The 27009-nt window shown below is 43.9% G+C and overlaps 1 protein-coding gene across 8 annotated transcripts in view; it reads left to right on the forward strand.

The window, feature by feature from the left end:
- Positions 1–3572: 3572 nt before the first annotated feature.
- MEF2A (myocyte enhancer factor 2A) overlaps positions 3573–27009 on the forward strand; it is a 142029-nt gene continuing 118592 nt past the window's right edge. For 6 of the 8 annotated variants that reach the window (XM_066592852.1, XM_066592857.1, XM_066592859.1 and 3 more), the window contains exon 1: positions 3935–4057. The gene's annotated coding sequence lies outside the window, so the exon portion shown is untranslated. Of the gene's footprint in view, positions 3829–3861; positions 4058–27009 lie in introns of those variants that run through there. The other 2 variants (XM_066592853.1, XM_066592856.1) reach the window with 2 other exon arrangements.

Genomic DNA, 27009 nt, shown 5'->3' on the forward strand with positions numbered 1-27009 from the left:
GAACAGTCTTATATGTCACTGATAATAACTTGAACTGGATTCTCTGGGCAATAGGTAGCCGGTGAAGAGATTAGCAGAGGCCGGAGAGTAGGAGGAGAGGTATATAAGCTAGGCAGCAGAGTTGAGATGGATTGGAGGAGGCACAAGGACATTGGAAGGGAAGCCACAGAAGAGAATGTAATTTAGTAGTCAGTGTGTTATTTCTACTCCAGATTTCTCAAATGGTCCACTCTACCATGAAACCTTTTGAAATATTTAGGCCTGTTTGAGAATGTCAAAGATGGTTATAAATTGTACTCCAAAATTTTTCAATGATATTAAGATGCAAGAAGGAACATTGAATCCCCAAAGAACTTGGCCTATGGAATCCCATTCTGCATACCTATAATAGTCATTATGCACAAAGCCTATGCAACAGGACTTCTAAGAGACTGCAAAACCACCTTATCCATATCTCCTACAACATCAAGAAAAAGACCCTTATGGAGATAAAGACTTTAAGGAACACACTTATAGAGGACTTGAGACAGAACATACAACCATATTATACAATACTACAGTTGTGCTTAATAAAGAACAAAGAAAATAAACTCCACAGACTTCGCCTCAAGCAGGGCTGTACCCAAACACTGATCAAGAACACCCCAAGTCTGGCAGGATGGAACAGAACCCCCAACAGGACACAGACACAGGTAGAATCAGCTGTGGACCTCGTTGTGCTCTCCAGGGGGCTTACATTCTGTCTTACTAAACTCTTGATAAAACAGAACTCTGCAGTGACATGGAGGAATACTTCAGGAAACGAAGACTGAAAGAGTTCTTCCATGACAAAGAGGGGATAGGACTCTCGAGCACCAAAACACAGGAGAAATGAGGGACCAAGAAGAAATCTGATTGGGCACCACCACCTGGTCATAATCCCACTAATATATATACACAAATATATAGACTCCTTTAGACATGTAGTGTAGTCAACGCTACTAAATAAGCAGAAAAAGGAAGTATTCAACATCAATGTGAAGGAAAGAAGGGCCATCTATATCCTCAAAAACAACAAGATCACTATTAACCCTGCAGATAAGGGTGGTGCTATAGTCCTCATGAATGCATTGACTACATGAAGGAAGCAGACAGACAGCTGACAGACACCAGATACCCAACTGGATCAGGACCCAACTCAAAAATATGAGGGAACTGAGAAAGGTCATCAGAAGTCTGTCTGTAGATTGCACAAAGCCTTTGGACTTACTACTTGAGAACCCAAACGTTGGAATATTTTACATGCTTCCCAAAATACACAAAGCTGGCAATCCAGGGAAGCCAATTAGCTCAGGTGTAGGAACCCTCACTAAAAGAATCTCAGGAGAGATAGACAGACACTTCTTCTAATCTATCCTATTATACCAGAGGAAGGACCCCTAAGCAGGTTCAAAAGATTGCTCTAAGGCTGCTTTCCCATCTGCTTAGGAACCTTCAGTCAGTGGTTCCCTCACAAAATACTGGAAAATGTGATTGTTCTTAGAGAAACCAAGTAATCTTGTAGCTATGATACCTTTTAATGGCTAACAAAAATACATGATGTTATTGCAAGCTTTCGAACCTCTCATGGTTCTTCCTCGGGCATAATGAAATAGATCCAAAGAGACATGCATTATATATATATATATATATATATATATGTATACACACACATACCCATGACAAGGCACAGACAGGGATGTGATTAATTTGCACTTGAAAGGATTCTACAACAGAATGAGTAGTGAAGTAAAACATACTTAAATAGTCCTCTGATAAAGACGTGAAGGTTTTATGGTCCCTGAATTAGTGTTATGGGGTCACCAGTGTAATCTGTGTTATAGATATCTCATACTTCCCAGTCACACATGAATCCTCTTGAGGAATTTAATCCTCTGTTGTAAGTGTCAAAAGTTGTTATAAGTATACTGGAAGAAATAGCGCTGCATGCAGCACTTTTTCTTCCAGTAAAATACCAGGCAGCTGAGTGGAAAGTGAACAGATCCGATTATAGTCATTGGGGTTCGTTTAGCGCTGTTTAGCTCCATCTTAAGACGGATCCGTTTGGCCGTGGAGATTCCCTTTTCCTACTCCCCGAATGGAGCAGGAAAGTGGATTCCCCCGAGCGCAGCTGTGAGACCACCCTAACATCATCAGCCATTAAAAGGTATCATATCTACAAGGTGGTACTGTTGTATCTTGTCTCCACCATGAAGAATGGCTGGAGACAAGATGAACGTCCACAAGTGATGCCCACAATTTGATTGGCTGCAGCTGCTGGGCGCTACTCCCTACAATGCCCCCGGCTGTGGCAGCGTTTTCAGTGGCAGGAGCAGCATCAGCACCGTGGACGCACTGCAGCCAACAACAGTGTCTGTGGCCAGGCAAGAGGATGAAGCTATGAGCCGGACATCCATGACAGAGCTTCTAGCAGTAGCAGCCGACAACAGCGGGGCGGAGGGACTGTGGGGAACAGTGACAGTGGGACCGCCAGCCCCGACACACAGATTTCAGTAGCCGCAGGCAGGTGAGATGGTAGTACGGTGGGGAGCGGAGTCACAGTGGAGTTAGTAGCGCGGCACCATGTAACACTCACAGCGCAGGAAAGCAGCAGCAGCTACAACCATGCCTAACCCTCACCCTAACCCTCCACCCACGCCAAAGCACTGCAGTCCGGCAAGCCACTGAACTGTTGGGGGGGAGGCATCGGTGACGGAATAGCACAGATACAAACAGCCAATCAGAAGCTAGGGGCTTGACAGGGGGGTTAACTCCAGCAAAGCCAGGTCAACCCCTAGCTTCTGGTGGAGACAAGATACACCAGTACCCTACAAGGTTACCTTGTTTCTCTAAGAACAATCCCATTTTGCTCTACTGGCTAACACGATACTAAACTTTTTTGTATTTAGGCCTCGTTAAGGGCTTCTTCACACAAGCGTAAGCGCAAAAAGCACTTTGAAATCCGTGCAGTGAAAAATCCGCACTATATGATTCCCATTGAATCTATGACTGCAGTTTTTTGTTCCACCTTCCCTTTTTTGAGAAACTAAATATAGTGTGCGAGAAGTATCAAACTGGTGCAATGAAAAGTGTCGCAGTTGCCCGTAGCAACCCATCAGACTCCACTTCTCATTTTAGATGCCCTTTGGAAAATGAAAGCAGTGACTGGATATGTTGCACTTTTTGCAGCAGTTTGGATGCCTCCCCCTCATTGCTGCCCAGTTAGCACTACTTCTTCTGTCCTACAGCTCCAGCCCTGAGCCCCTGACTGTGTAGGACTCCTATCGGCCTGTATGAGCGGTGTATGGTAGGCAGTCGTCCCTACAGTGGAGCAGTGATTCGCGCTCCGTCCGGCCGCACACACCCAGCTCACACACCTCGCATACAGCTGATAAAAACATTGACGACAAGTAGTCATCCTTAGCCCCGCCTCTGCTCTACTTCAATTGGCTACATTCCACGTCAATCACTCCCCTCGCCCAAAGCGCCCTCCCCTCTCGTCTCCTGTCACTGTATTAACCAATAGCCCGAGGCGACGGGGTCGATGACGTCATCGGTTGCTAAGAGGAATCCAGCGTGCTAGCTGTCAAGCTAAGCGGCCTCATTTCTCTTCCGCCTTATCCCATGAAAGCAAAACGGTACCGAAACGGCTGCTGGCTTTATTTAATGTCGTTCCAACGACAGGACATGTGTTTTGTCATAACGACGCGCTCCCTTCTCAGCCTGCCCTGATTCTGGACTGCGCTGACGTCATCAACCGGGCCTTTGCGCGGAGTGATCCGCCCTCTTCAGCCCCTCGAGTTTCAGAAGGTAAAGCGGCTGTGGCGGATGGTTACTAAGAAGAAAAAAATGATCTGCTGGTAGTGGAGGAGAAGGAGGGTGGGGGCAGATTGACGAAAAGAAGTCCGCTGGGTCCTGCTGAGAGAAGCAGGTGAGGGAAGTGCGGAGGGCTGGGAAGGCGGGGTGTATCCAGCTGCAGGAGGGAGGGATACAGTGTAGTACATAGAAGCACGGTGACAGTACCAACAAGAGCACATTGGTGAGTACACAGTGTCGGGGGGCTCTGCTGTGGGGAGGGCCTGGGTACATGTGCTGTCACTTGGTTTTCTAGCTAGATCTTAAGTGTCTTCTTAGTCTTGGCTTATTATGGGGAAGGAATTCTATGATCTGTTGCTCCCTAGAAGCCTCAAACTTGCTTCTTCCCTCAGTTATGGGGGTCTTTAAGGTGCCCACCTTGCTGTGTAGGTTTCCTCTATAGTGCTGCCATCACTGACAGGTGGGTGCGCTGCCCCCCCAAGGAATGTAAATCATGGAAATAGAGACCCTGAAACTGTCAATGTAACTTTGTGTTGCTTTGTTTTCTATGTTTCACTTTAAGAGATACTTTGTATCATGTTGCAGATGGTTCTATTTGTTTATAAATAAGCAGCACCAATCTAAGCAGTGTTCTTGTGCCTTTTTTTTTTAATGACCTGATTGGATACAAACTGTCTCTTTTCTGGGGTTTATGTTGTCCTCTCCTGTCAAAGTTCCTTCTAGTTCTAGTTTGTTCTCTCTGTAACCTTTTGGATTGTTTTATGTTGTTGCTTATTGACTGGTTACTAAGAAAAATCAGCCTGGAGTCTGACTAGTGACTATAAAGTGCCGGTTCCTGCTGCTCCTCTAGTCTCGGAGTCACAAGTAGTGGTTTGGTTGGGTCCACGGTTGTGACTTCTTCTAGCTGCTACCATAGACTGCATCACCTAATATTTAGTAAATCTTAAGAAAAATCGTAAGGATTGTTGTGGGCTCTTGAGTTGTCGTAGAGGAGGAATAATTCCATTGATGAATGTTGGGCACACTGAGATTCGTGTTAAGCTTATTCCATCTTGCCTCAAAGATGTCGGTCAGGGCGCGTGCGGTGTGACGGGATGGACGTCACCGGGACACGTGATGAACTCAAGATTCATTGTCTGCTTCTGCTCCTACATGTCTATGTCCTCCTTGTGTGTCACAGCGTTCTGTTTGTCCCCCATCTTATTAAAATATCTCACAGTTCTTGAAAAATGACTTTTTGTATGAAAAGTGATAAATTGATGAGCAAATTGGTCCCTTTAAATTTTTTATTTTTTGCTGTGCTTTAATGTAAGATCAAAAAAGGCTCAAAAATGTAAGGAAATGGTATAACATGCCCTGTGATGGTTTTCCAAACCTCTTTGGCCAAGTTCCGACACCTCCAGTCATCCGTTGTTTTTTTTTCCCCTCCGGTCATGTAGTAACACTGATCCGATAGTTTTCTATGGGATCGATCTTGATGTCCGGCACATCATGAATGATGAAGTTATGGATGTCGGATTAGTGCGCAAAAGTGTCGTCAGTTGTGTTCAATTGTGCTATGAAACTAGCCGGACACAACCGATGTATGTCAACCCAACCTTAGACCAGGTTGTCCTTCCAAGCCTCGTGCACACGGTGATGGCTTTATTGTGGCACACGCAATCCCAGCACTTCTGAATTGCACACCCGTAAGCACTTTGTGTGCCGCCATATGGCCCTGCATTGCTTGCAGTCTGCAATACGGCAAGCGATGGGGCACAACGCTTTTTTTTTTTTTTGCAAACTGTAAGAGGCTATGAAAAACGGCCTGTATGTGAAATCGGAGAGCACGTTATTACAGTAAGGGCCTATAGATTAGATACAGTAGCTATAGGTGGTCTAATTCTTCATCTAGAATACAAGTGTGTGGATGAGCCTTGGGGCCCATTCACACGGGCGTTTTTCCTGTCCGTGTTCTCAACTTACTGAACACGGACGGCACATGGACCCATTAAAGTACATTGGGCCATACACATGAGCGAAAAAAATAAATGCATGGAACACAATTGCCCTTGAAATCTATAGGAGTCTTTTTTTTTTTTTTTTTTTGCACTCGTGAAAAACGAGTGGGACATGGATGACACAAAGACTTAAAGGGCATTCGGCACGCATAAACACACACGGTGAAATCGGTCTGTTCTCTGTGGCCTGAAATTGCCTTCGCCCATATTGAGTCGTTAGAGTGGCCACACACATTAGAGGCATGTTGCCCAAACCTGCTGATCATCTAATGTATATGGTGGCCTCTCAACTTGTTCTTGATGGGAGATAGGGCAGTTGGCTTTCAGCTGCCCAATCCTTTTGTTCTCTATTTGGCAGCGACTTTCTCCCCTGTCTTCATCCTGAATGTACAGCCTAGCGTGAATATGTTATGGGGGTGACGGATGAGACGGCTATCTAATGTGTATGGCCACGCTTAGACACGTTTGCCAGTGTGCCCCAATGTAATATGATTTGTCCCTCCACGTCCTGCAAGTACTATGGTCTCCACTTCTTCTTTATTCCTTCAGTTAGTATATTAGCTGTAGTATAATTGGCTTCCAAGTGTCTTTTGTGCATTCTTCACTACCACCCCTGAATGGCTTACTCTATAGTCTTCAGGTTAGATAGCATAGAGTTAATACAGGCTCACATTTGCTTTTGCAGCATCTGTCTGAGCCTCGGCTGTATTCAGAGTCTCATTAATAATGTGACCGCCAAACAAACTGTTTAATTGGGTGACTGTGCTCCCAGTGCTACCTTGTGTAGTCACCTAGAGGTGCATCCAGATGTTCTCTTCTCCATCACTACTACAGTCATGTCTTTGGGGAGAATGGCGGATAAACACACTTGATAAACAAAATATAATAGTTGGGTTCAAATTAGGAAGGTTCCATTATGACACTTGTGGGTTAACCCTGTGATGGTGGTGTAGTAGCTGGTGCAATGATGATATAAGGAGATCGTATAATAAAAAATACCCTCTGGATGTCATTCTTTTATCTGAGAACAGATCTCCGCATGGTGACTTCTATATAAAAACGTCTTTCCATGTGTGAGAAATCCGTTGCACGTCGGTACGCTTATAGCGGCGCTTTGCTGTCATATGTGTCCAACACGGAATGTTGCAAGATGATATTTCCCTAATGAGCAAAAAAACCCCTTGAAACTGTTTTTGTTGGAAGAGGAAAATGTCAAGAAATGATATATGTATATGGAGCAGGTACACCTATTAAAGTGTTTCCCTCCACCGACATAAAGTAGAAGGGGCTCATGGGTGATAGACTCAATGTAAAGCATGAGATGTCACAGATTTGACATGTTTTTAATATAGAAGGCAAATCTGATTCGGAGCACTTGTAATATTCAGGTGGATTACTAGAAGATTTGCTACTGCAATAACCACTTTTTGTCTCTTATTCCTAATGGTTTTGTCACTTTTGTACTATTAATGACCTATTCTCAGAATTAGATCATCAATAGCTGATCAATGGGAATCCGCTGTTTTAGATCCGCACCGATCAGCTGATTCCCGATGGCACTGTCACTAACGCAGGAGGCAGAAAGCGCTGACCGTAGCATAGTGGTACGGGTTGGTATTGCAGACACAGCATTGAAGTAAATGGGAGCTGTACCTGCAATACAATCCTGAGGATAGGTCATAATAATAAGTCTTTATTTGTATAGCGCCAACTTATTCCGCAGGTCATCAATAATACAGAGTGACAAAACCTCTTTTAAAGGGGATGTGTCATCAGAAAATGCCCTTTTGGCTAAATACCTTATTATTTTTTCTTTATATTTACTGTTTTTTCTTTTTTTTTCTTTTTTTTTTGTCAAGTTTTATGTTTAAAAAAATAATCCTAAAATCCTGTAGTTTTTACTCTCTAGGCTAATAATAGTCTGATAACTCCTGCTCTGTAGTCATCTCCTTATTATCACAGGCAATATTACAATGAAAGGCAACACCAAAATATAGATAGCACAAGATCCACTATTCAGTGGGTGACAGTCACAGCTCACCTCCTCTCCCTCCCTGCACAGTGACCTCTGCAGAGGTCACAGAGCTTGCCTGGAACAGTTTTCCATAGGCAGTTAATGGATTCCCTCCTGTCCATTGTGTGAATGGCGCATGAAACTTCTTTAATAGAGATGAGCGAACGTACTCGGTAAGGCCGATTTCGCAATCGAGCACTGCGATTTTTCGAGTACTTCATTACTCGTGTGAAAAGTACTCGGGGGCGCTGTGGGTGAGCGGGGGGTTGCAGAGGGGAGTGGGGGGGAGAGAGAGCTCCCATCTGTTCCGCGCTGCTACCCCCCCCCCCCGCTTCACCACGCCCCCCCCCCCCTGCCCCACAGCGCCCCCGAGTACTTTTCACCCGAGTAGTGAAGTACTCGAAAATCGCGGTGCTCGATTGCGAAATCTGCCTTACTGAGTACGTTCGCTCATCTCTATTCTTTAACAATCTTGTTGCAGGCAAGATGCCTTCCCCATCCCCTTCCCATAGTCTTGTACAGAAAATAGAACTTAAAAAAAAATCTGCAATCGAGAAATAAAATCTGATTAGAAAAATGGAAAATGCTTCACTATCCTATTTTAATTAACATAATAGACAGCGCATTTCCCTTAAGACTTTTCTTTAGGTGCCATAAATATTATCAGCTCTAGGCACCATAAGCTAAGTTATGGTGCCTATAGTTTAAGCGACGTGGAGTTCGGGGCGCCTCTTCTCATATTTGCCCTTCCTGTGATGTTCCCCCAGCAAAGTCAGCGCACAAATAGCAAGCATGACTCTCTTCAGAAGGCTGTACATGCGCGCTCCCATTCATCTCTATGGCAGTGTGTGCAGAGCCGTCTGACAAGAGTTACGCTTGCTATGTGCATGCTGACATCACCGGGGGGCCAAGTGAATATAAGGGGCTTCCAAGACTCCACGGTACCTAAACTTTTAGCACCATTACTTACTTAATGGTGCTTATAGTTATGACAGGTTCCCTTTAAATTTCTTGTATAGCAGGTCTTCACTTTCCCCAGATGGCTGGTGTTGGTGGAGGGTGGAGATTGAAATACAACTAGCCAATGTGTCCTATCCTTTGGTCTGAGGGGAGATAAGCTGCTATCAGTGGTGTCTGATGGCAAATTGCTCCCCTCTTTTCTTTGAGAACCCATGCAAGCTCAGTTTGGCATACATGTTTATAAGGGGAAGGGTTTGGTAACAATAACTGTTGGCCGAACAGTCTTTCATCTATCTAATGTGTATGGGCAGTGGTGTCCATAAGAGTTGGGGCTCTATAAGAAAAACATAAATGGGGCCCCCATTACGGTGTCTGGTTTTGTTTTCCAGGACAGGAGAACCCAGTGTTTGATTCCCATTCCATGCCCTTTAAAATGACCCTTGGGCCTATTCTCTACCTCGTTGTTTGCTAATCTCTGCCTTTATGGTACATACACCCTTGTGTATGGGCACCTAATGGTTCTATCCTATTGCTTGACGTTAATAATGTGTTTTATGGAATAGACACTATTCGGCCAACTACAGCTGTATTGTAGTCGCTCCTGCATAGATATAATAGGTCCACCACAGAACTGTCATTGCTTACCAGTCGTCTATGGCGCACACCATATTCCCCTCTGTATGGCACTTCTGTGATATATGAGGACCAAGCCTGAATGTGCGCACAGGCAACAATAGCGCTTCTTAGTACATTCTAATTCAGTATTGCAAATATTCCTTGAACTGATTCCTAACACAAAGTTTTCAGTAAACTCAGTTCAGCAAAACCGTGGAGTGTCCAGACTTTAGATCTACTAGGGTAGTGTCGTGTCTGGTCTGAGTTTCCGTTGCGGATCCAGAAGAAAATATGTTGCATGCTGCACTTTTTCTTTCTGCCAAAAGCCAGGCAGCTGAGCAGATAGTGAACGGACCCCATTATAGTCAATTGGGTCATCTGTTTGGCGCTATTCGTAATAAGTGAACCTGTTCGGCCGAGGGGTTCCCCTTTCTTTCTCTCTGAATGGAGCAGGAAACCAAAAAACCCCCGACGCAAATGTGAAACCACAGAAGTTCAAGCTGACAAACTCCCTTTAATGCTGCTAAATGCATCAGGAAAGATGGCGGCCCCCATGGACAACGGAATAAAAAAAATCTACAACCAGAAAATAACAAACAATTAGAAAAATGGAAAATGTTTCAGATTTTAATTAATACAAAAATTTTTTGATGATCTAGTCCCTTAAATTCATTTGTCACCCGTAGCTAAAGGCTGCTTTTTTTGCTTGCACTGGTTTGTGAAAATCCCGTGTAAGTAAGGCCGAGCGTAAGATTAGCACGTATTACGCTGTAGGCGGTAATTTGCATACAATCAAATAGATTGGCTTACGCAATTCCGTTCACATTTGTTTTGTTTTGCGGCGTATTGTACGCGCGTGCGAGAGCCTATTGTTCTTTATGGACGCGTAATCAACACTGCCCCTAGGCAATTACATTATGTATGGGCGGCATGTATGTGCGCCACTGCGAAGCAACAGCATGGCAAATAAACATATAAAATAACCAAACAGGTGAGCTGCAATTGACAGTGTGCGTGAGATACGCTGCCATGCGCAGTACGACATTGTTGCAATAGGCCGGATCATCGTGGTACAACGCTGCGTGACTCGTGTAGTGTTTTATGCATACGGCTGTGTGAGCCTGGTCTTAATAACCTCAAATGTGCCTAAGTGAAACCTAAAGGCTCATGCACCCAGCAGACTCGATGGCAATACACTGTGGCTCCCCAGTCCTGAGTCACACAGCCGCCATGTGCTGGTGTACAGGCTCTGTCAGGTGCTCTGTGTACTTGGCTTCAGACTGTACAGGCTTGTAATACGACCGTGTGTGCGAGCTCTTAAGCTAGTCATACACATGAGGTGTACAGTGTCCACACCTGCTGATTTTGGTAGGACTAGATGATCATCTAATATCTAGAGGGCCTCCTGACTCTTCCTTGACGTCAAGTGTCAGGTCAGACAAGGGTCGGACTGTTGGATTTCAAGCTACTCAATTCTTTTGTTCTTGGGGAGATAAGTTGCTGCCAGAGGGGGCTGACAATGGATTCCTCTCCCCAGTCAGAACAGATACATGCTCAGCCATGTATATATGACAGGGTCAGGGAGGGGGAAGCTGTTTGTTCAGCTATCTAACGTGTATAGCCATTGTTAGTTTAAGGTCTGGTTTGTGTGGTGCAGTGTTAAGGCAGCAGAAATGCAGTCCTAAGCGCTTGCTCACAACCTGAAGGTTGCGAGGGTATTAGTGTATCTTGACGCCACCTGGAAGTCCTGGTGGAGCCAAGATTGACAGGGGGTTGACGCCCCCTGAACGTGATTAGCTGCACAGCAGCCTTGCAAACAGGTCCTGGAAGGCCACTAAAAGTGCACGGAAATGACATATACCGGGGCCAAAGAACAGGGAAAATACGTACAGCAGGCCCTGATGAGCTGAAAACGTCATAAAAGGGCTTTTCCTTCGGCGCTGGTGGCACAGCACACGAGCCACCCCACCCGATTTAAGTTGCACATACCGGCCACTGCAGGGAGGTGACAGGGGCGGGGGAACAGGAGCACACGACGGCAGCCTTCTACTAGGACCTTCCAGCCTTCATCCTATCGGGAGCTGAGGGTGTGACAGGGGCGTTCCTCCTGTCAAACCCCTAGCTTCCGATGCTGTCAAGGTACACTAATACCGGTTGCAAGTTCAATCTCCAGATTGTTCAGGTAGCCAGCTCAAGATTGACTCTGCCTTCTATCCTTCAGAGTCCCTTTCATTTATTGGGGTCCGTTTAGACAAGCCAGTTTATCATTCGAATGAGCAAATTGGCAGGCAGGCTCATTCAAATGAGAAATCGTTCAGTCATTCACGTTCACTGTGTAGGTGAATGAGGACAACTGAATGAGCGCTGTTTAAATTGAATCATAAGTGAAAGAGCCAACAATTATTTTTATGTCTGCATAAAATGAACGACTAACGAAAATATGTTGGCTTCGTTTAGACTAAATGATCCTCATTCGTTCGTATAAATGCTTTTTTGAATGACCGCTGCTCAGCCAATCAATGCAGCACTGGATGAGCTAATGCGATGGTTGTGATTGTTTTTTGTTTTTTTTTTAAATGTAGTGTAGCTAGGGCTTATTTTCAGGCTAGGGCTTATATTTCAAGCCTCTCCAAAATTAGGCTAGGGCTTATTTTCAGGGTAGGCATTTTATTCCCCGCAGGGAAACTGGGTAATAAAGGTTACTTTGGCTGATCCGTTCAGAAGTGTTATATATTGTTGGCTGCATTCCATAATATTGGTGTTGGATAACATTCCTCCTGCGCTTTTGCTTTATTATGAACAAACTGTGGAGTTCAAAAAGCTGCTTTTGATGCTCGGGTAAATACTGTGTCCTGAGACTCCACCATATCTAGGGATCACGTTTGCCCGGCTCTCGGTATGTCTGTCTGCGCACATTTCTCTGATAGTGTGTGCCTGGAAAACGAAGCGCTGTGCGGCTGCACACTGTCATTGGCACGCAGTGATGATGACCTCTGCCGCGAGGATCACATATTGCTCTTTCCCCTTGTGGATATAGTTGCTGTATACTCATATTTCCACACTTGGGCCCATTTTATGAAAATGGTCTAACAGAAACTATCGCCTTGTCCTGACGAATCAGAGCCCAGCCTTTATTTTTTTTTTAAAACTATTAAAGCCAAATGAAAGCCACACTGTGATTGGTTACGGTGCGCAACAAGGCAGTGTTGTCTGTTGGACAGTTTTGATAATTGTCTTCAAGCTGCCGTAATGAGATGTCATAAATCTTATTCTAAAACCTTGTCTTTTATGCATTTGGCAGATGTAGAAGAGAGGAGGCTTCCTATGACTCGTGCCCTTGGGGGCAGATAAATAGCTGTTATAGCCATTATTCACACCACTTTTTCTTACATAGTATGAGGTTTTCTGTTGTTTTTTGACAGCATTTTGATGATTTTCGCTTTATTTCATCGCTGGGAGACTGCTTTCTCATGACAACCATGTAAATGTCCAAGTCAGAGTGCAGAGAAAACACAGGCATGCTCTCAAAATCAATTAATTGTTAATTTTTAAAAATATATATTTAAAAAAATAAAAAAGTTCAAAATCCACTAGTCCGATTTATAGCCTAGTCTTTGGGCACGGTCTGATGGGCATTCCCACTGTACCCGCGGTTCAGCTGTATTCCTGCCTATTGCAGATTAAATCTGCCCATTCAGTACTTGGTGATGCCTCCAGCTCCGCCTACTGAATACGTCATGCGCGGTCAGTACAGATAGCGCTGTTCATATTGCAGTGGCTCTGTTTGGTACTACAGGCAAAGCTCCCATTGAATTCAATGTATGACACTTGGTCTTGGGTTAAGATTAAGGATGAGCGAGTATACTCGCTAAGGCACTACTCGTTCGAGTAATGTGCCTTAGCCGAGTATCTCCCTGGTCGTCCATAAAGATTCGGGGACCGCCGCGGATGACAGGTGAGTCGCAGGGGAGAGCGGGCGGGACAGAGGGAGAGAGAGATCTCCCCTCCGTTCCTTCCCGCTCTCCCCCGCAGCTCCCCGCCCCGTGGCGGCCCCCGAATCTTTAAGGACGAGCAGGGAGATACTCGGCTAAGGCACATTACTCGAACGAGTAGTGCCTTAGCGAGTATACGCGCTCATCCTTAGTTAAGATACAAAAAAAATCTTTGTATCGAGGGTTGCACTTGAGTAGCATACATGGTACACAGCAGATACTGTTCAGGCACCCACTGCATGTTCTCTCCACAGAGCATTTGAAGTTTCTTCCACTCCATCTAGGTCGACTTGTTGCAGTCTATCTCTGGATTGTAATTTATTAGAAAGACCTGAGCAGTTTATAAAAAGTATTACATTGTAGTAAAAATAGTCCCTGCCGTGTATATATAGCTTATTTGCTTGGCGTACTTAGCATGTTACAAGCGGAACCACTGGGTTAAGTGTATTTTTTCCACCCTTTTATTTGTAGCACCAGCGGCACGTGCGCGCTCAGTAAATAGACGTCCGTGCCAGAGTCCCGCCTCAGATTAGAAGGGCTGGCACACATCCTATAGGACTTTTTTTTTTTTTAACCTGGATGCTGTTAATAGTTTAACTGTAGCAGATACAGTATCCAATGAATGGGTAAAATATAGCAACCATTTAAAATAAACACCCAAATTAGATTTGCTCACTGTACTATGAAGGACTATTTCTGGCCGTCCTATTCCCTGGGTTGTCCTTCTGTCAACGCCAGATGATACGGGACCGTTTTAGCCTTTGCATCCCATTGACATTTGAGTTGCTTTCATAAGAGAACATCTTAGTTATTTACATTCGCCATCCAATAAAAAGTAAGCCCTCAACATACAAGGGTCATCCCAGAACTAATTATTATTATTGTATGTTGAAACGACTGCATATTGAAACCATAACTTTATGAAAAACTAGTAGTTTTGGTTTTGACGTTCCAAAAACATCAACCGGAAGTAATACAAAATGAAGATTAAGGGGCTGTCTGGGAAATAAATAAAAATAAATGAAAAATGCCAGCTTAAATGGTGTAATTTAAAGGGGTTGTACCAGCTCTGTAAACACCCCTTTCCCATGCACTAACCTAACAAGCTGTCATATACCCGCCTCTCCCCGCTGCCACCCTTGACGGTGCTCGGTCGCCCATTCCAGTCTCTGCAGTCCCGCGTGGTTTATGGGACGTCACAGTGGCTGCAGTCAGTAAGGAGCTCAGTGATCCATGCGATTGTACACTGAATTGCTTGGTGTATTGCAGAATGTTTCCCACAACCTTTTCGCCCATCTATTTTTATACTTTTATCAGTTTTCGGTGTGGAATAATTGTAGGAGTAATTAAGGTGACCGTGACGTCACTTTTCAGAGGTCTGATTTGCTCATTGAAAAGGGCTCAATCTATTCACAGATCCACAGTAAACTAAAGCGCAGATCCTTAAATTGCAGATTTTTTTAGGTGGAATCTGCATGGGATAATTAAGCATGGATTCCGCTGTGTGAACATGGCTTTAGGTTTTGATCATATTGTCCTCTCTTTCAGGCTTTGATCTGATTTTCTGTCACTGATGCCAATATGCTGTCTGCGTATACCCTCGCTGTCTTGTTAGATTCAATGGGAGTACTGTCGGCGATCATATATGATCAAATTGAGTTACAGATAATCTGTTGCCTCCTATGAACCCCATAACCTAAAATAATGACTTCATAGAGGAATGGATGTAGAGTTTGCATGTGTCACTTATGTGCATACATTTCCCCTGTTGTGTCTAATTTATAATGGGTAGGGCTAGTATATAACAGACACTTTCGAACTTGGCATTCCTTCTGTGCACTCATTGCCCTAGGCTATGAGATTCATCGGAGGTGACAGATTGCTTTACTTACACAGCCCAGTGCAATATAGGTTTGAGAAAATCAGACCTATATCACAGTCAGTCACCTGCGATTTTACTATTTTCAAGCATGTGCAATATATTTTGTGCAAAAAAAAACGCAATATGCATCAGATTTACTTCAGCTTTTCATGCCTGTGAATGAATTGCAAATTCCGAATTTTTTTTTTGTTTTGTTTTTGTTTAAAATTATTTTAACTAACCAAAAAATGCTTGGCATCCGCCTTTTTTTTTTTCCCCTTACACTCCCATAGGAAATAATAGTAGATTATTTTTCAAGTCAGACCTGCTGTGATCTTTAGATCTCGGACCATCGGTCTGCAAAGAAAAATGGGTCCTGTAAATAAACAGACGAAAATTAATGTGTTCTTTTTTACGTGCGAATTCCATCCATATCGGACGCAACTCGGGCATGAAACTCGCCCATGTAAATACAGCCCAAGGAAATGAGGAGGAGCAGTATCTTCCATTTGTAAGGGTCACAGACCCCATCCCTTTAAAAAGTGCACTTATAAAATCTGTGGAAAAATATATTTTTTGTCAAATATTACCTTTTCTGCCTCCTATTTGTATAGAATCGCTACACTTATAACATAAGGGTTAATTGTTATGGTGCCTTTGGATCGCCGGCTGTGGGGACTACTGGCTCAGTTTTTAGTACGGATGACCTTGGCTAAGGTCGGGAATGAAGTCTTTGAACACTGAAGTGCTCCACCATTGTAATGGTCAGGGGACATCATTGTGACTGTGCAGCTCCGCTTGCTGCAATCTAAACTGTGACACAGATTAAATCTGCTTGAAAGGGACAACTGGCAGCAGTTGTCTGCGGACGGCCATGTGTCACCTGTCTTGTAACTCCTTTATTCCTCAGGAACAGACAGAAAACTAATTGAGCGCCTGCACCTGCGGAAAGGGCACGTTAAAGCTGCTCGCTGGTGTGTGGTTTGAAGTTGTTAATTCCTGTTTCGCTTGCTGCTCCGCTTTGCTCTTATCTCTTACCAGAATACACTTGCTGATCCTCATTACAGTTTTTCCAGTAAAATAACATCAGTTTTGTTGGCCTTTTTCTCAAAATCTGCACTTGTTATGGGTAATACTGAAACCCCCAAGAAGCTGCTTCACGTAGATATCTTACAAGAAGTCCTGCTCTTTGCTTGTCTGTATGAATTTGTACGTAAAACATATAAATGCGTGTTTCCGATTTCCCCGCACAATCCAACTTGTGGTACAGTTTTTGTTATTGGAATGCCTGTAGGGAAAATGTATATTTTAACAATGGATACAACTTTCACCATTGTCCCGCCTATATCCATTTAACGAATTCCGCAATGCACTCTTAGCATGATCGATGAGAAGTGTTTCGTTGGTAGATGCAACACTCTTGTGGGTCTCATGTGGCGCAGAGTGTTAAGCAGCAGAAATGCAGTCCTAAGCTCTTGCTCTCAACCTGAGGGTTGTGGGTCCGAGTCCCACTTGTGTCCAGTTCATTCCTTTCGAGATCGGTAAAATTAGTTACTTTAACCTACCTCTAGAGATGAGCGAGCATACTCGTTAAGGACAAATACTCGAGCGAGTATTGTCCTTTTTGAGTACCTGCCCGCTCGTGAGAAAAGATTCAGGTGCCGGCGGGGGTGAGCGGTGAGTTGGGGGGGGGGGGGGGGAAGAGAGTGCGAGATCTCCCCCGCCGGCACTCGAATCACTTACAAGTGGGCAGGTACTCGAAAAAGACAATACGCGCTCCTCGAGTATTTGTCCTTTACGAGTATGCTTGCTTATCTCTCCCTAACTCCTGTAGGCATAGCATTGATTCAACTGTTCGCCAAGTCCACTATCAGACTGTATGGAACAAGAATTGGATGCGCAGTGCTCCAGCATGCTAGTAAGTTGGACCCGCAATACCACGTCAGGCCGCTGAACAGGAAATGTATATTTTCTGCCAGGCCACTACACCGTGTATAGATCAGCTATTGATGACTTATCCTGAGGCTACATCATTAGACCTGAAGAGTTTGGGCAAAGCAGCCATTTTCAGCTTGGTAGAATTAGAAATTTCTAGACTTCCGTTTCAGCATTTTCATGTATAAAGGTGTGGTAGGTGATGTGTGCCCTTAGTGTAAGTCATGCTTTAGTTTTTTTTTTTTCCTTTTTAGTTTTCGTGTGTGTGTGTGTTTTGAATTTAAAAAGAAAAATAAAAAAAATGCACTCCCTTCCAAAACACCATGCCTGCTTCCCATATACTTGCTCTTCTTGCTGCGCCATGGGACTTGGGATGTCACCGCCGGCTCTTGGCTCAATGCCGGCCTGTATATAGATGATGTGCTAGGAGCAGATACTCCTGGCCCAGTATACGGGATGTCGCTGACATTCGGGGTGGCTGCTGGGAGAACATTACCTGCTATCATGTGACAAACACATGACCGCTGCAGCCAATATAAACAAAGGACTGATGAGCATGAAAGGGACTGGACTGAATTGGAGGATCGGAGTGGCGCGTATACCTACTCGGTTGTGTTCTGTATTTAACTTTTTTTTTTTTTTCTTTTTTTAAATTCCATATTTGATCTGCAGACAACTGTAAAAGAAATCACAAAAAATGTCATGTGAGGGTTAAATCAATGAGCTGTCCTTGTAATTCATTTAGGTATGGCAGAGCAGATGGAAAGGTCCTCCCCTTTTTATAATCTAAACCTTCCCTAATAAGGCACCTGGAAGGGGAAAAGACTTGTAATTGCATTGGTGCTACATCCAACTATTTTAGGGCACGATTTGGTAGTGAGCATCATATGAGATGAAGGATTTGTGATGCCCATTAGACAGAAAAAACGTTGACCTGTTGCGATTGAGTCGCAATTCCACATGCTGGAGAAATAGTAATTTTACAGCGTTTAAACGCGGTTTAAAAAAGCCAAAAAAAAAGGTCCGTGTGGGAGTGGCCGTAGGACTTATTCGGGAACCTCCATCACTAAATTCTCTTGATAGGATAAAATGGCGCAGCTTGCTTCGCAATTTCATTTCGTTCACAGCTGGAAACCAAACAGACCCCATAATACTCAGTGGGGTCCTATTCGGGCGCATCTAGTTCTGTCATAAAACTATCTTCCTAATGCTGATCTGTGCTGAAAAATTACTTTAAAGTGCTGGCCACTATGGGGTCTCCCATCCTCCCTAACTTGCTTCCACCGCCTGCTGTAAAGTGATGCTTTCTATTACTTGAGATGGCTCTATGGCAGAACAGGAAGTGGAGGAGGATGATGAGTAATCCTACTCATTGAAATCTATGAAAGCAGGGTTGAGGGCAGAGGAGGATGAGAGCATAAACTTGCACAGACACCACCCGCAATGAGTAGTCACTGTTCACTGTGTTTTAGCTACTGAAATCACATTTCCCCTGCTCAGTACTGCTGTTGTGACTACCCTGATATGTCTCTGTGTGTTTATAGATGGCTAAACAGCATAATCTGCAGTTATCTGTGCACAGTGTATATAAGACATCAAGATGGCAGACCTGAGAAAACTGAGAATCAGATATATAGCCTGCAGAGTGAGAAAATGATGGTAAATACAGGATATAACCCATATAATAACCAGAAATAGTGTTACGCATCATGTACTCGGACAGCAGCTTTTTCTGCAAGGTCAGGTACTCTTTAGGACCACCTTTTCACACATTGGAAATACTGTAGGATTCCCACATTAGATTTTGCTTTGGAAATTCTGCATCATTTGCAGTACAAGCCATGAGGAGGTGATTGATGCACATTTTGGTATGGATTTACACCAAAATCCACTAGATGTGAACATACCTTTTTTATAAGTTATTAAAAAACGAATGCTATACTATAGAATCACCTGGAATAACTAAATAGTATAGGTGATTGTAATAGAAGGGGTTACTATACTCGAGTCATCGGGGTTGACTGATACTATGCAGAGTTCTAACTTCAAATGCCCAAGAGGCTGTCAAAAGAAGAATGACATGTTGCAGTAATCCCATGCTTTTACTGCAACTTGTGGGTGGGACTGTACCACCATGGGCAGAGGCGGAACTTGAAGCTTCTGGGCCCCAATGCAAAACCTGTAACGGGGCCCCCAACTATAATGCTTTATTCATAGTCCTGTGCTTCCTATATGGAGAAGAGAGACCTTATGGGCCCGGGTGCAACCACATTCCCTGCATCCCCTATAGTTACGCCCCTGGCCATGGGATCCTAGCCTAATATGTATGTTAATAGTCAATGTCTTTCCTTCTGCTGCTTTCCATTATTTTAACTAGCGTAATAGCATTAGTAAATCTTCCCAACTGCAATGTGCACAGGGCCGAAAATGTCTTACAACATGTTCAAATTGCTTTCCATGAAGACCTTTTCTCCACTTGTTACTGTGGTGTCTGGTGTGTGAAGGCAAACTCATAAAATCTGGAAAACAAATTGTTGTGGGACTAAGCGAGATAAGGATCTGGTATGAGGAAATTAAGACTGAGGCTACTTTCCCACATAACAATTATGTTTTGGAAGCGGATGTTACTTGGGAATATTCTTGTGGGGAGCCTCGTTTAGGAAAAGTATGTATTGTAGACTTGCTGGAACACGGAAGGGATAGTGGGTGTATGGAAACTAATGGTATGTTTCAGTAAAGTTACACGACTTTGTGATCCGGTAGAAATGATTCCACCTTCAAGGTCCTTTTCCCCTATTTACTTATGTCAGTTGGCTGCCATGTAGAAACGCAACATTACTTGCTTAGTTCTTCTAGCAGAACTCCTGTAAGTTTCAGGACACGGGTGGTGTGCCCTGTCCAGTGAGTCCAATGCAATACGTTCAGGAGACACCCCCACCCCAATCTGTCGGGTCATAAATGCCACAGTCAGGAATGCTCCTTCTGAGCAAAGAAATTTGCAAGGTATGTTGGGATCTGTAAATTTTTGTTAAATTCAGGATGATTGTAACTTTTTTCTTGTCTGTGAACAGTATTACAACCCTTCCATTACATAGCACAGTATTTGGAGGTCCCGTTGTAGATCCGGCACAAAATGCTGGAAGAAAAAGTGCTGCACTGCTCTGGTAGAATGCTGGGCAACTGAGCGGAAACCAAACGGACACCATGGGTTCCGTTCGGTTCAGCCATAAGATGGATCCATTCGGCCAGGGTATTCCCCTTTTCTGTTCTTCGAAAAGAGCAGTAGACCAGGACCCACGCCACAGATGTGAAGCACCCTACGGCTAGGCTCACATCTGCGTTCGAGGCTTCGTTGGGAGTCATCAGTGCAGAACCGGCATAAAATCCCAGATGCAATGGAGCAGCGTTCTTGCTGTTGTTCTTTCAGTCCCGGCTGTACTGTGACCCCTGAGCAAATGCATCCTGGGATCCAAGGCACCTTCCCGGGATACTGTGCCTATGAGCAGCACACCGGATGGGAGACTCTGTAGTTGTCTGCGGAAGCCGTTCTGGTTCTGGCAGTTGGACTTCAGTGTTAATAAACGAGTGAGACTGAGGCGCTTTTCTGACCATGAAAGGAAGCTTATAGATGGTTTTATTTATTTTTAGCTAAATACCCAGAAGTGGATTCCAATTTTATAGCAGAACATGTATTTTTGTTTTTTTTCTCCATTTCACTCTTGCTACTTTTAATATCAGTGTTGAGTCTGTGTTCTGTTACAAGATATTAAAGAAATCTATAATATGTTTTTTAAGTCCCATTTCAGAAAAGTGTGTCTCCCGTGTCAGGGGGTAAGGTGCTTGGATGTGCTCAGACAGCCAAGCATCTGCTCTAACGGCAGGGTCAGGAGAAACTGCCAAGCCCTGCTATTTTAAATGCAGTTGTGGCATGTAAAGGGCTGTCCAAGGGAGGTGGACTCCCTCTGTCACCCATGCAATGTGATCACGGGGTCCCGATCGGTTGCTATGGCACCCCGAGGTTTGAAGATGGCCTCCAGGTCTACCATCTACCTTTTCTGAATTTCGGAGGCAATATAATGCACCAAAATACTGGTCTATTGTAGTGTACTATACAAATGATCCAAAGTTATGAACTTCAAGGCCCCTAGTGGTACTAAAGTAAAAAAAAAAAAAGTGGAAAAAATACAAGAATGGTTAGAATCCAACCTTACCCCTTCAGTAATTTAAAAATAGACAACAAAAAACCAACACCACTAATTAAGTATTGCTGCATTTGAAATGAGGTGTATATATAAAAAAAAAAAAAGTAAAAAATTTTGCATATCTTGCCCCACAAAAAAAATGACTAGAAAGCTATCAAAAAGTCTCACGGAGTACTGAATGGAACCATTAAAAAGTACAACTTCTCCTGCAAAAAAAAAAACCCTCACAGTGCTGTTGATGGCGAAAGGGGGTAATGTTATGGGTTTTTGAATGCGGCAATAGAAAAAATACATCTTTTATTTATAAAAGTATAAAAACTGACTGCGGGGCAGTATGATTATGTCAGTACCAAATTTATATAAACATTGAGGCTACTTGTATATGGACTTATTTTTTTCCCATCCAACCTGTGGACTAAAAAATTGGACTGAAAATCTGACGGTAATAGGACTCTCGTTTCAATGGGTGTATGCACAGCGGGTTTTCCATTATTTTTTTTTTATTTACTTTTTTTTGGGTGGAAGTCAGGACAACGGACAGCACATGGATGGGATGTCCAAGTCCTGTCTGATGCGAGTTGTGCAAATGGTGGAATTTTCAATTTTTTTTTTTTTTTTTTTGAAAGGGGGTTTAAAAAAAAAAAAAAAAATTTAAACACCCTTTAAAAAAAATAAAAAAAAATTAAGAAATGACTTTGCCATTATGATGTAAAATAGGCCCATCACTGAGTAGTGTTAAACTGGTTGTCCTGTCAGAAAAACTCCTGCTGTGTGCTTTGTTATAGCATATGAACCTCCTATTAGGTGATCCCTCTTAGACTCTTTCCAGTGAGCCAGAACAAAGGGTTAGGGCTTGCTCACATGAGCGTATCTTTGCCCCGTATGATGTGTGTAATGCGGAATGCAGAAACCCCATTGACTTGCATTGGAGTATTCAAATATGTGGTCTTGACACACACACACACACACACACACACACAAAAATGCAGTATGATAAAATATATTAATTTCTCAATCTCATAATACATTTTTGTGTGTTGAAAACCACACGTTTGAATACTCCAATGCAAGTCAATGGGGTTTCTGCATTGAGCATGAGAGACAGGCGCATCTGCCCAATCCCATTGATTTCAATAGGCTGTTTTGGGCAGTATTATAAACAAAAACAATTATATATATACTGTGTGTGTGTGTGTGTGTGTGTGTGTATATATATATATATATATAATATATATATGTGTGTGTGTGTGTATATACACACACACACACAAAATTTTGGGGGGTTTGTTCGTAATACTGCCCAAAATAGCCCCCTAAAATCATTGTGATTGCACAGATGCGCTTGTCCTCTCGTGCGCATTCAACGCTCCACCACAATGTAGATGGCAATCTAGTGTTGTAGTGAGCTAGAACACTTGCTAGAAGCTGCAGCCACCTGTTGTGTCTCTTTGCCTCTATCTCCCTGCAGCAGCAGCTCCTCTCCATAGACTTCAATGGACTTCAGTTCTTATCTGATCTTTCTGTGTATGGATTTTCAGTACACGCAGTGAATGAGGAGTGGAGAAAGGGAGACATTTTCCTCTGATATTAGCTTCTTATATCTGCTAGTACTATTGATGTACGAAAGAAAATTAAAACTCTTTAGTTCCTTTTCTATCAAATAAAGCAGTAATATTCTGTAAGGTGTTTGATGGTAAAGTCCCTTTCTTCTTGCGGCTAAGGTAGATTCACTGTAAGCTAATGATCATGCTTTAGAATACCAATGCCACACTCTGATTCTGTGTGAGGGGATTGGCACAATGACTTCCTTCCTGTAAATGGAGTGGAATCCCAAACCCTTTAGGGCCTCTTGGTATATCTGCTTCTGAGCAAGAAGTACTCATGCAACTCCTAATGAACTGCAAAGTCTGAGATGCTAACTGTACATGGCGCACATCAGCGGCCTTGAATGACTAACCCTGGCTATAGTACATCGGGATCAAGGACTTTCTGTGATTGACGCAAGTTCAACCAGCATGTCTTTGCGGTCATGTCTTGTCCTCTTTAGCAGTTAGTCATACATGGGTGTATGGATCTTGTGTTCTTACAGTGGCTTTTTACTAGTTAACCTTTGGAGACGTCTTATAGGAAGATGAACTGCTTTTGGGCACATTCACACCTGTGCCCAGACTCCTGGTCAGTTCCTATTGCTCGGCTCCGTCTTCAAGCCAGACAATGAAAAAACCTGAACTGCTGGATCAAGCTGCTATGGGGTCCGTCTGGCATGCTGAAAATTTTCCTATACCATATAGTGCAGCATGCTGAAGCTCTGAAAGTAGTCTCGTGTGGCGCAGAGTGTTAGGGCAGCAGGAATGCAGTCCTAAGCTCTCACTCACGACCTGAAGGTTGTGGTTCAGTTAGCCGGCTCAAGGTTGACGCCGCCTCCCATCCTTCCGAGGTCGGTAAAATGAGTACCCAGTTTACTGGGGGGTAAAAGATGACTGGGGAAGGCAATGGTAAACCACCCCACAAAAACAGTCTGCCACCCCACAAAAACCGTCACAATGTGACGTCACCCGAGGAGTCAGTCATGACTTGGTGCTTGCACCAGGGGACTTTACCTTACCCTGTACATTATTAGCTGTTCAGAATTCTGAAGTGCTCCTGTGTCCATAGAGCGGTGCATGATGAGAGGTCAAATAACTAGGGTCTCTATTTCTAAAGCCGTATTCAGACTGCTGTATACAATTTGTGTGTCCGAGAAACTTGGGCAAAACATCAGTTGCCTGTTTTCACGGAAAAGGAAGACTCTGCGCACGCCAGGCCTTTGTCCTCATGTAGACAGACCGTTGGTCGGTGTGGAAGAGCGTTTGTCTGAATAGCCGAAATGGCTGTAATACAAATACTAAAAATATACCAGTTTTTTTAATGGCCCCTCAGTCATATACCTGACATCAGAGTGAAGCTGCATGCACTATCCGGTCCACATACAACATGCAGAATTTTGAAGACCATGGACAGCCATTACATAGTGTTTAGGAATGGCGAAAACAATATGAAATAACTCAAATGGTTCCAAAATGGCAAACTGTGACTATGTTCTATCTAATTTGTTCTCTTTCATTAAAGTGTGTGTGTGTACGTGTGTATGTATAATATATATATATATTTTATATTAATTTGTAGTGTTCATCCCTCCACCCCTCATGAGCTGTGTTGGAGGCCATGTTTTAGCACAGCTCCAGCACACAGCCCTAGTCAAGACAATAGCACAGCGTGCTGCACTATGTTCAGTAGCATGCTGGCAGCATGACATCCACGTGGGAAAGAAAACTTAGCAGCGTATTTGACATAATTGGATTCTAAATCCTTTTAAAATGCAGAGGCTGAAAGCTGATTCAAATGCATAACCAGATCCGCACCATCCAGGTATGAATGTGGCCACCGTGGATTTGCTGCGTATTCGCAGTCAATTTTCCACTGCAGAAAGTCAGCAGCGAATATGAGTGAAAAATTGCTAGTGTGAATGAACCCAGCCAAATGGATGGGTTCTTTTACCGTGCAAGTTCTGTCCATCTTGGAAGGGAATATCGCCCATGTGAATACATAATAAAGGTCATTAACATGGGGCGACTGTCGGGCGTAAGCCCCCCACGGACTATAGCTCCTGTGCTTTCACACAGTCATTCAGAGATGTCTTCCGGCCACCCGCCTCCATTCACTGCAAGCAGGCAGTCCTTCATCGATTAGCAACTTTCCGGCTTAAATGGGCCAATAGCTGAGCTAAAAACCTAATCACTCCAACAAGTTACCAATTTCTCACTTGGTGCCCTGTCGGTGGCCACATGTACATACACGGGGTGACTATTGCCCGCGATTGCTGTTTCCAGCAATTATTCAGGTGATTCAGAGGTTGTTTTTTTCTTTTTTTGTTGTTTTGCATTCCTTTCCAGCCCCCTGACAAACCACCCAGTAGCACCTACAGCCTCCCGGGGAATATATCCAATGACTGAATGTAACTCGGAGGCATTTGCTCTGTGGTGTATCAGTGTTCTGTCAGCAGGTCGGTGCTGTCCTAGTGACGGGCAGCCATGTATACTAGAAGGATCTGTAGATTTTATTCTGAAATGCTGCGACTCTTCAGACAAAATATACTTTGACATTCTGCCCGGAATGGCGCTTGGTGTCACAGGGGTGGTCTCTGGCCTCTCCCCACCCGGGTCGCCTACATTGACCCATCTCTCCCTGTTTGCGTGTAGGGAAAGCTGTCCATTTCGACAATACACATTCCAAATTGCATGTCTGAAAAATACAGCGTGGGCCTACTTTTCTATGGCCACCCTGTAACCTGTTTGGGGTACTTGTGAGTCCTCCTTATCTCAGAACGCCCATTTCAGTATCTTAATGACTTTGTTCTCTGTTTATGCAGTTGTCAGTTTTCTGAGAGCACGGAGGCACTTACAGTAGGGGTTTACCTCACGTCTTGTGTGGCTTGAGTCCTGCTTAGGGTTGTGTTGCCTTGAAGGAAGCACCAGCTGCAGTGTGGTCCGACTAGAAGTGTGTGACCTCTGGTGACATTGAGTATGTCACTTTCTCCAAGCGTTCATGGCATGCCATTTCTAAATGTCATTGGACTCTATGGATTTTTTTGGACATTCTACAGATGCTGCTGTCGTGTTTTATTTATTTATTTATTTATTTTTCTGATGTAGCAGAGCTGGCTTTTCATTGGACACAATGTGTTACGACTACTCTGAACCCCTTCCTATGAACCAGACGTACTCTGTAGAAGTGGCTCCTATCCTGGCATTACTCCAGCTGTCTTTTTAGATCACATGGATGGCTATTTATCTGAATGGCCACCATTTAATACTACTTCCCTTGGCAAAATTGGATATTTGCTATGGGTTTCGGGAGCAGCAAATCGTCCCAGTGAACCCATTTTAAAAGGGGTCGTCTCTGACGAGAGAACACTCTTAAAACAACTGGCCCTCATTTATCAAAATGATCTAACAAGTAAGGGTCCTTTACACAGGTCGACTGTCCAGCGGCACATGAGCGGTAATCGTTCAGTATATGGGGGTGGAGAAGGCCGGAGATCACTACCAGCCACTCGCCTCCAGTCATGCTATATAGGTAGTCATTCATAGATGAATGATTGACTGTTTACACAGGCCGATCATAATTTGATTTTATGCCTGCCTAAAGTGAACCGCTGGAGATGGGTGGGTCGGCTATCTTTGGCGGTCCCACTGAATGGCGCGCTGGTGGACATGCTCAACTAGTAGTTGCTGGGATGTCCGCATGACAGGTCAAACGTTTCATGATACAACCCATTAAAGGGAACCTCTCACCAGCTATGAGCACTATAATCTTAGTTATGGTGCTCATGGAGCAGGTTCCTATGAGTCTGGGACCATGCATGGACTCGAAGCTGCTGGATTTGCTCGCACACTTCCATAGAAATCAGTGGGTGTGTGCAAAGTCTGAAGCTTCGAGTCCATGCACGGTCCTGAGCGCTGACTTTTGGAGGTGACTACATTGGCCGCGGGAGGCGGGTAAGTATAACCCCTCTCCCTATGGCTCATGGGGACCTGCCTTACGAGCACTATAACTT

Source organism: Eleutherodactylus coqui, chromosome 2, assembly GCF_035609145.1.
Source record: "Eleutherodactylus coqui strain aEleCoq1 chromosome 2, aEleCoq1.hap1, whole genome shotgun sequence".
Lineage (NCBI taxonomy): Eukaryota > Metazoa > Chordata > Amphibia > Anura > Eleutherodactylidae > Eleutherodactylus > Eleutherodactylus coqui.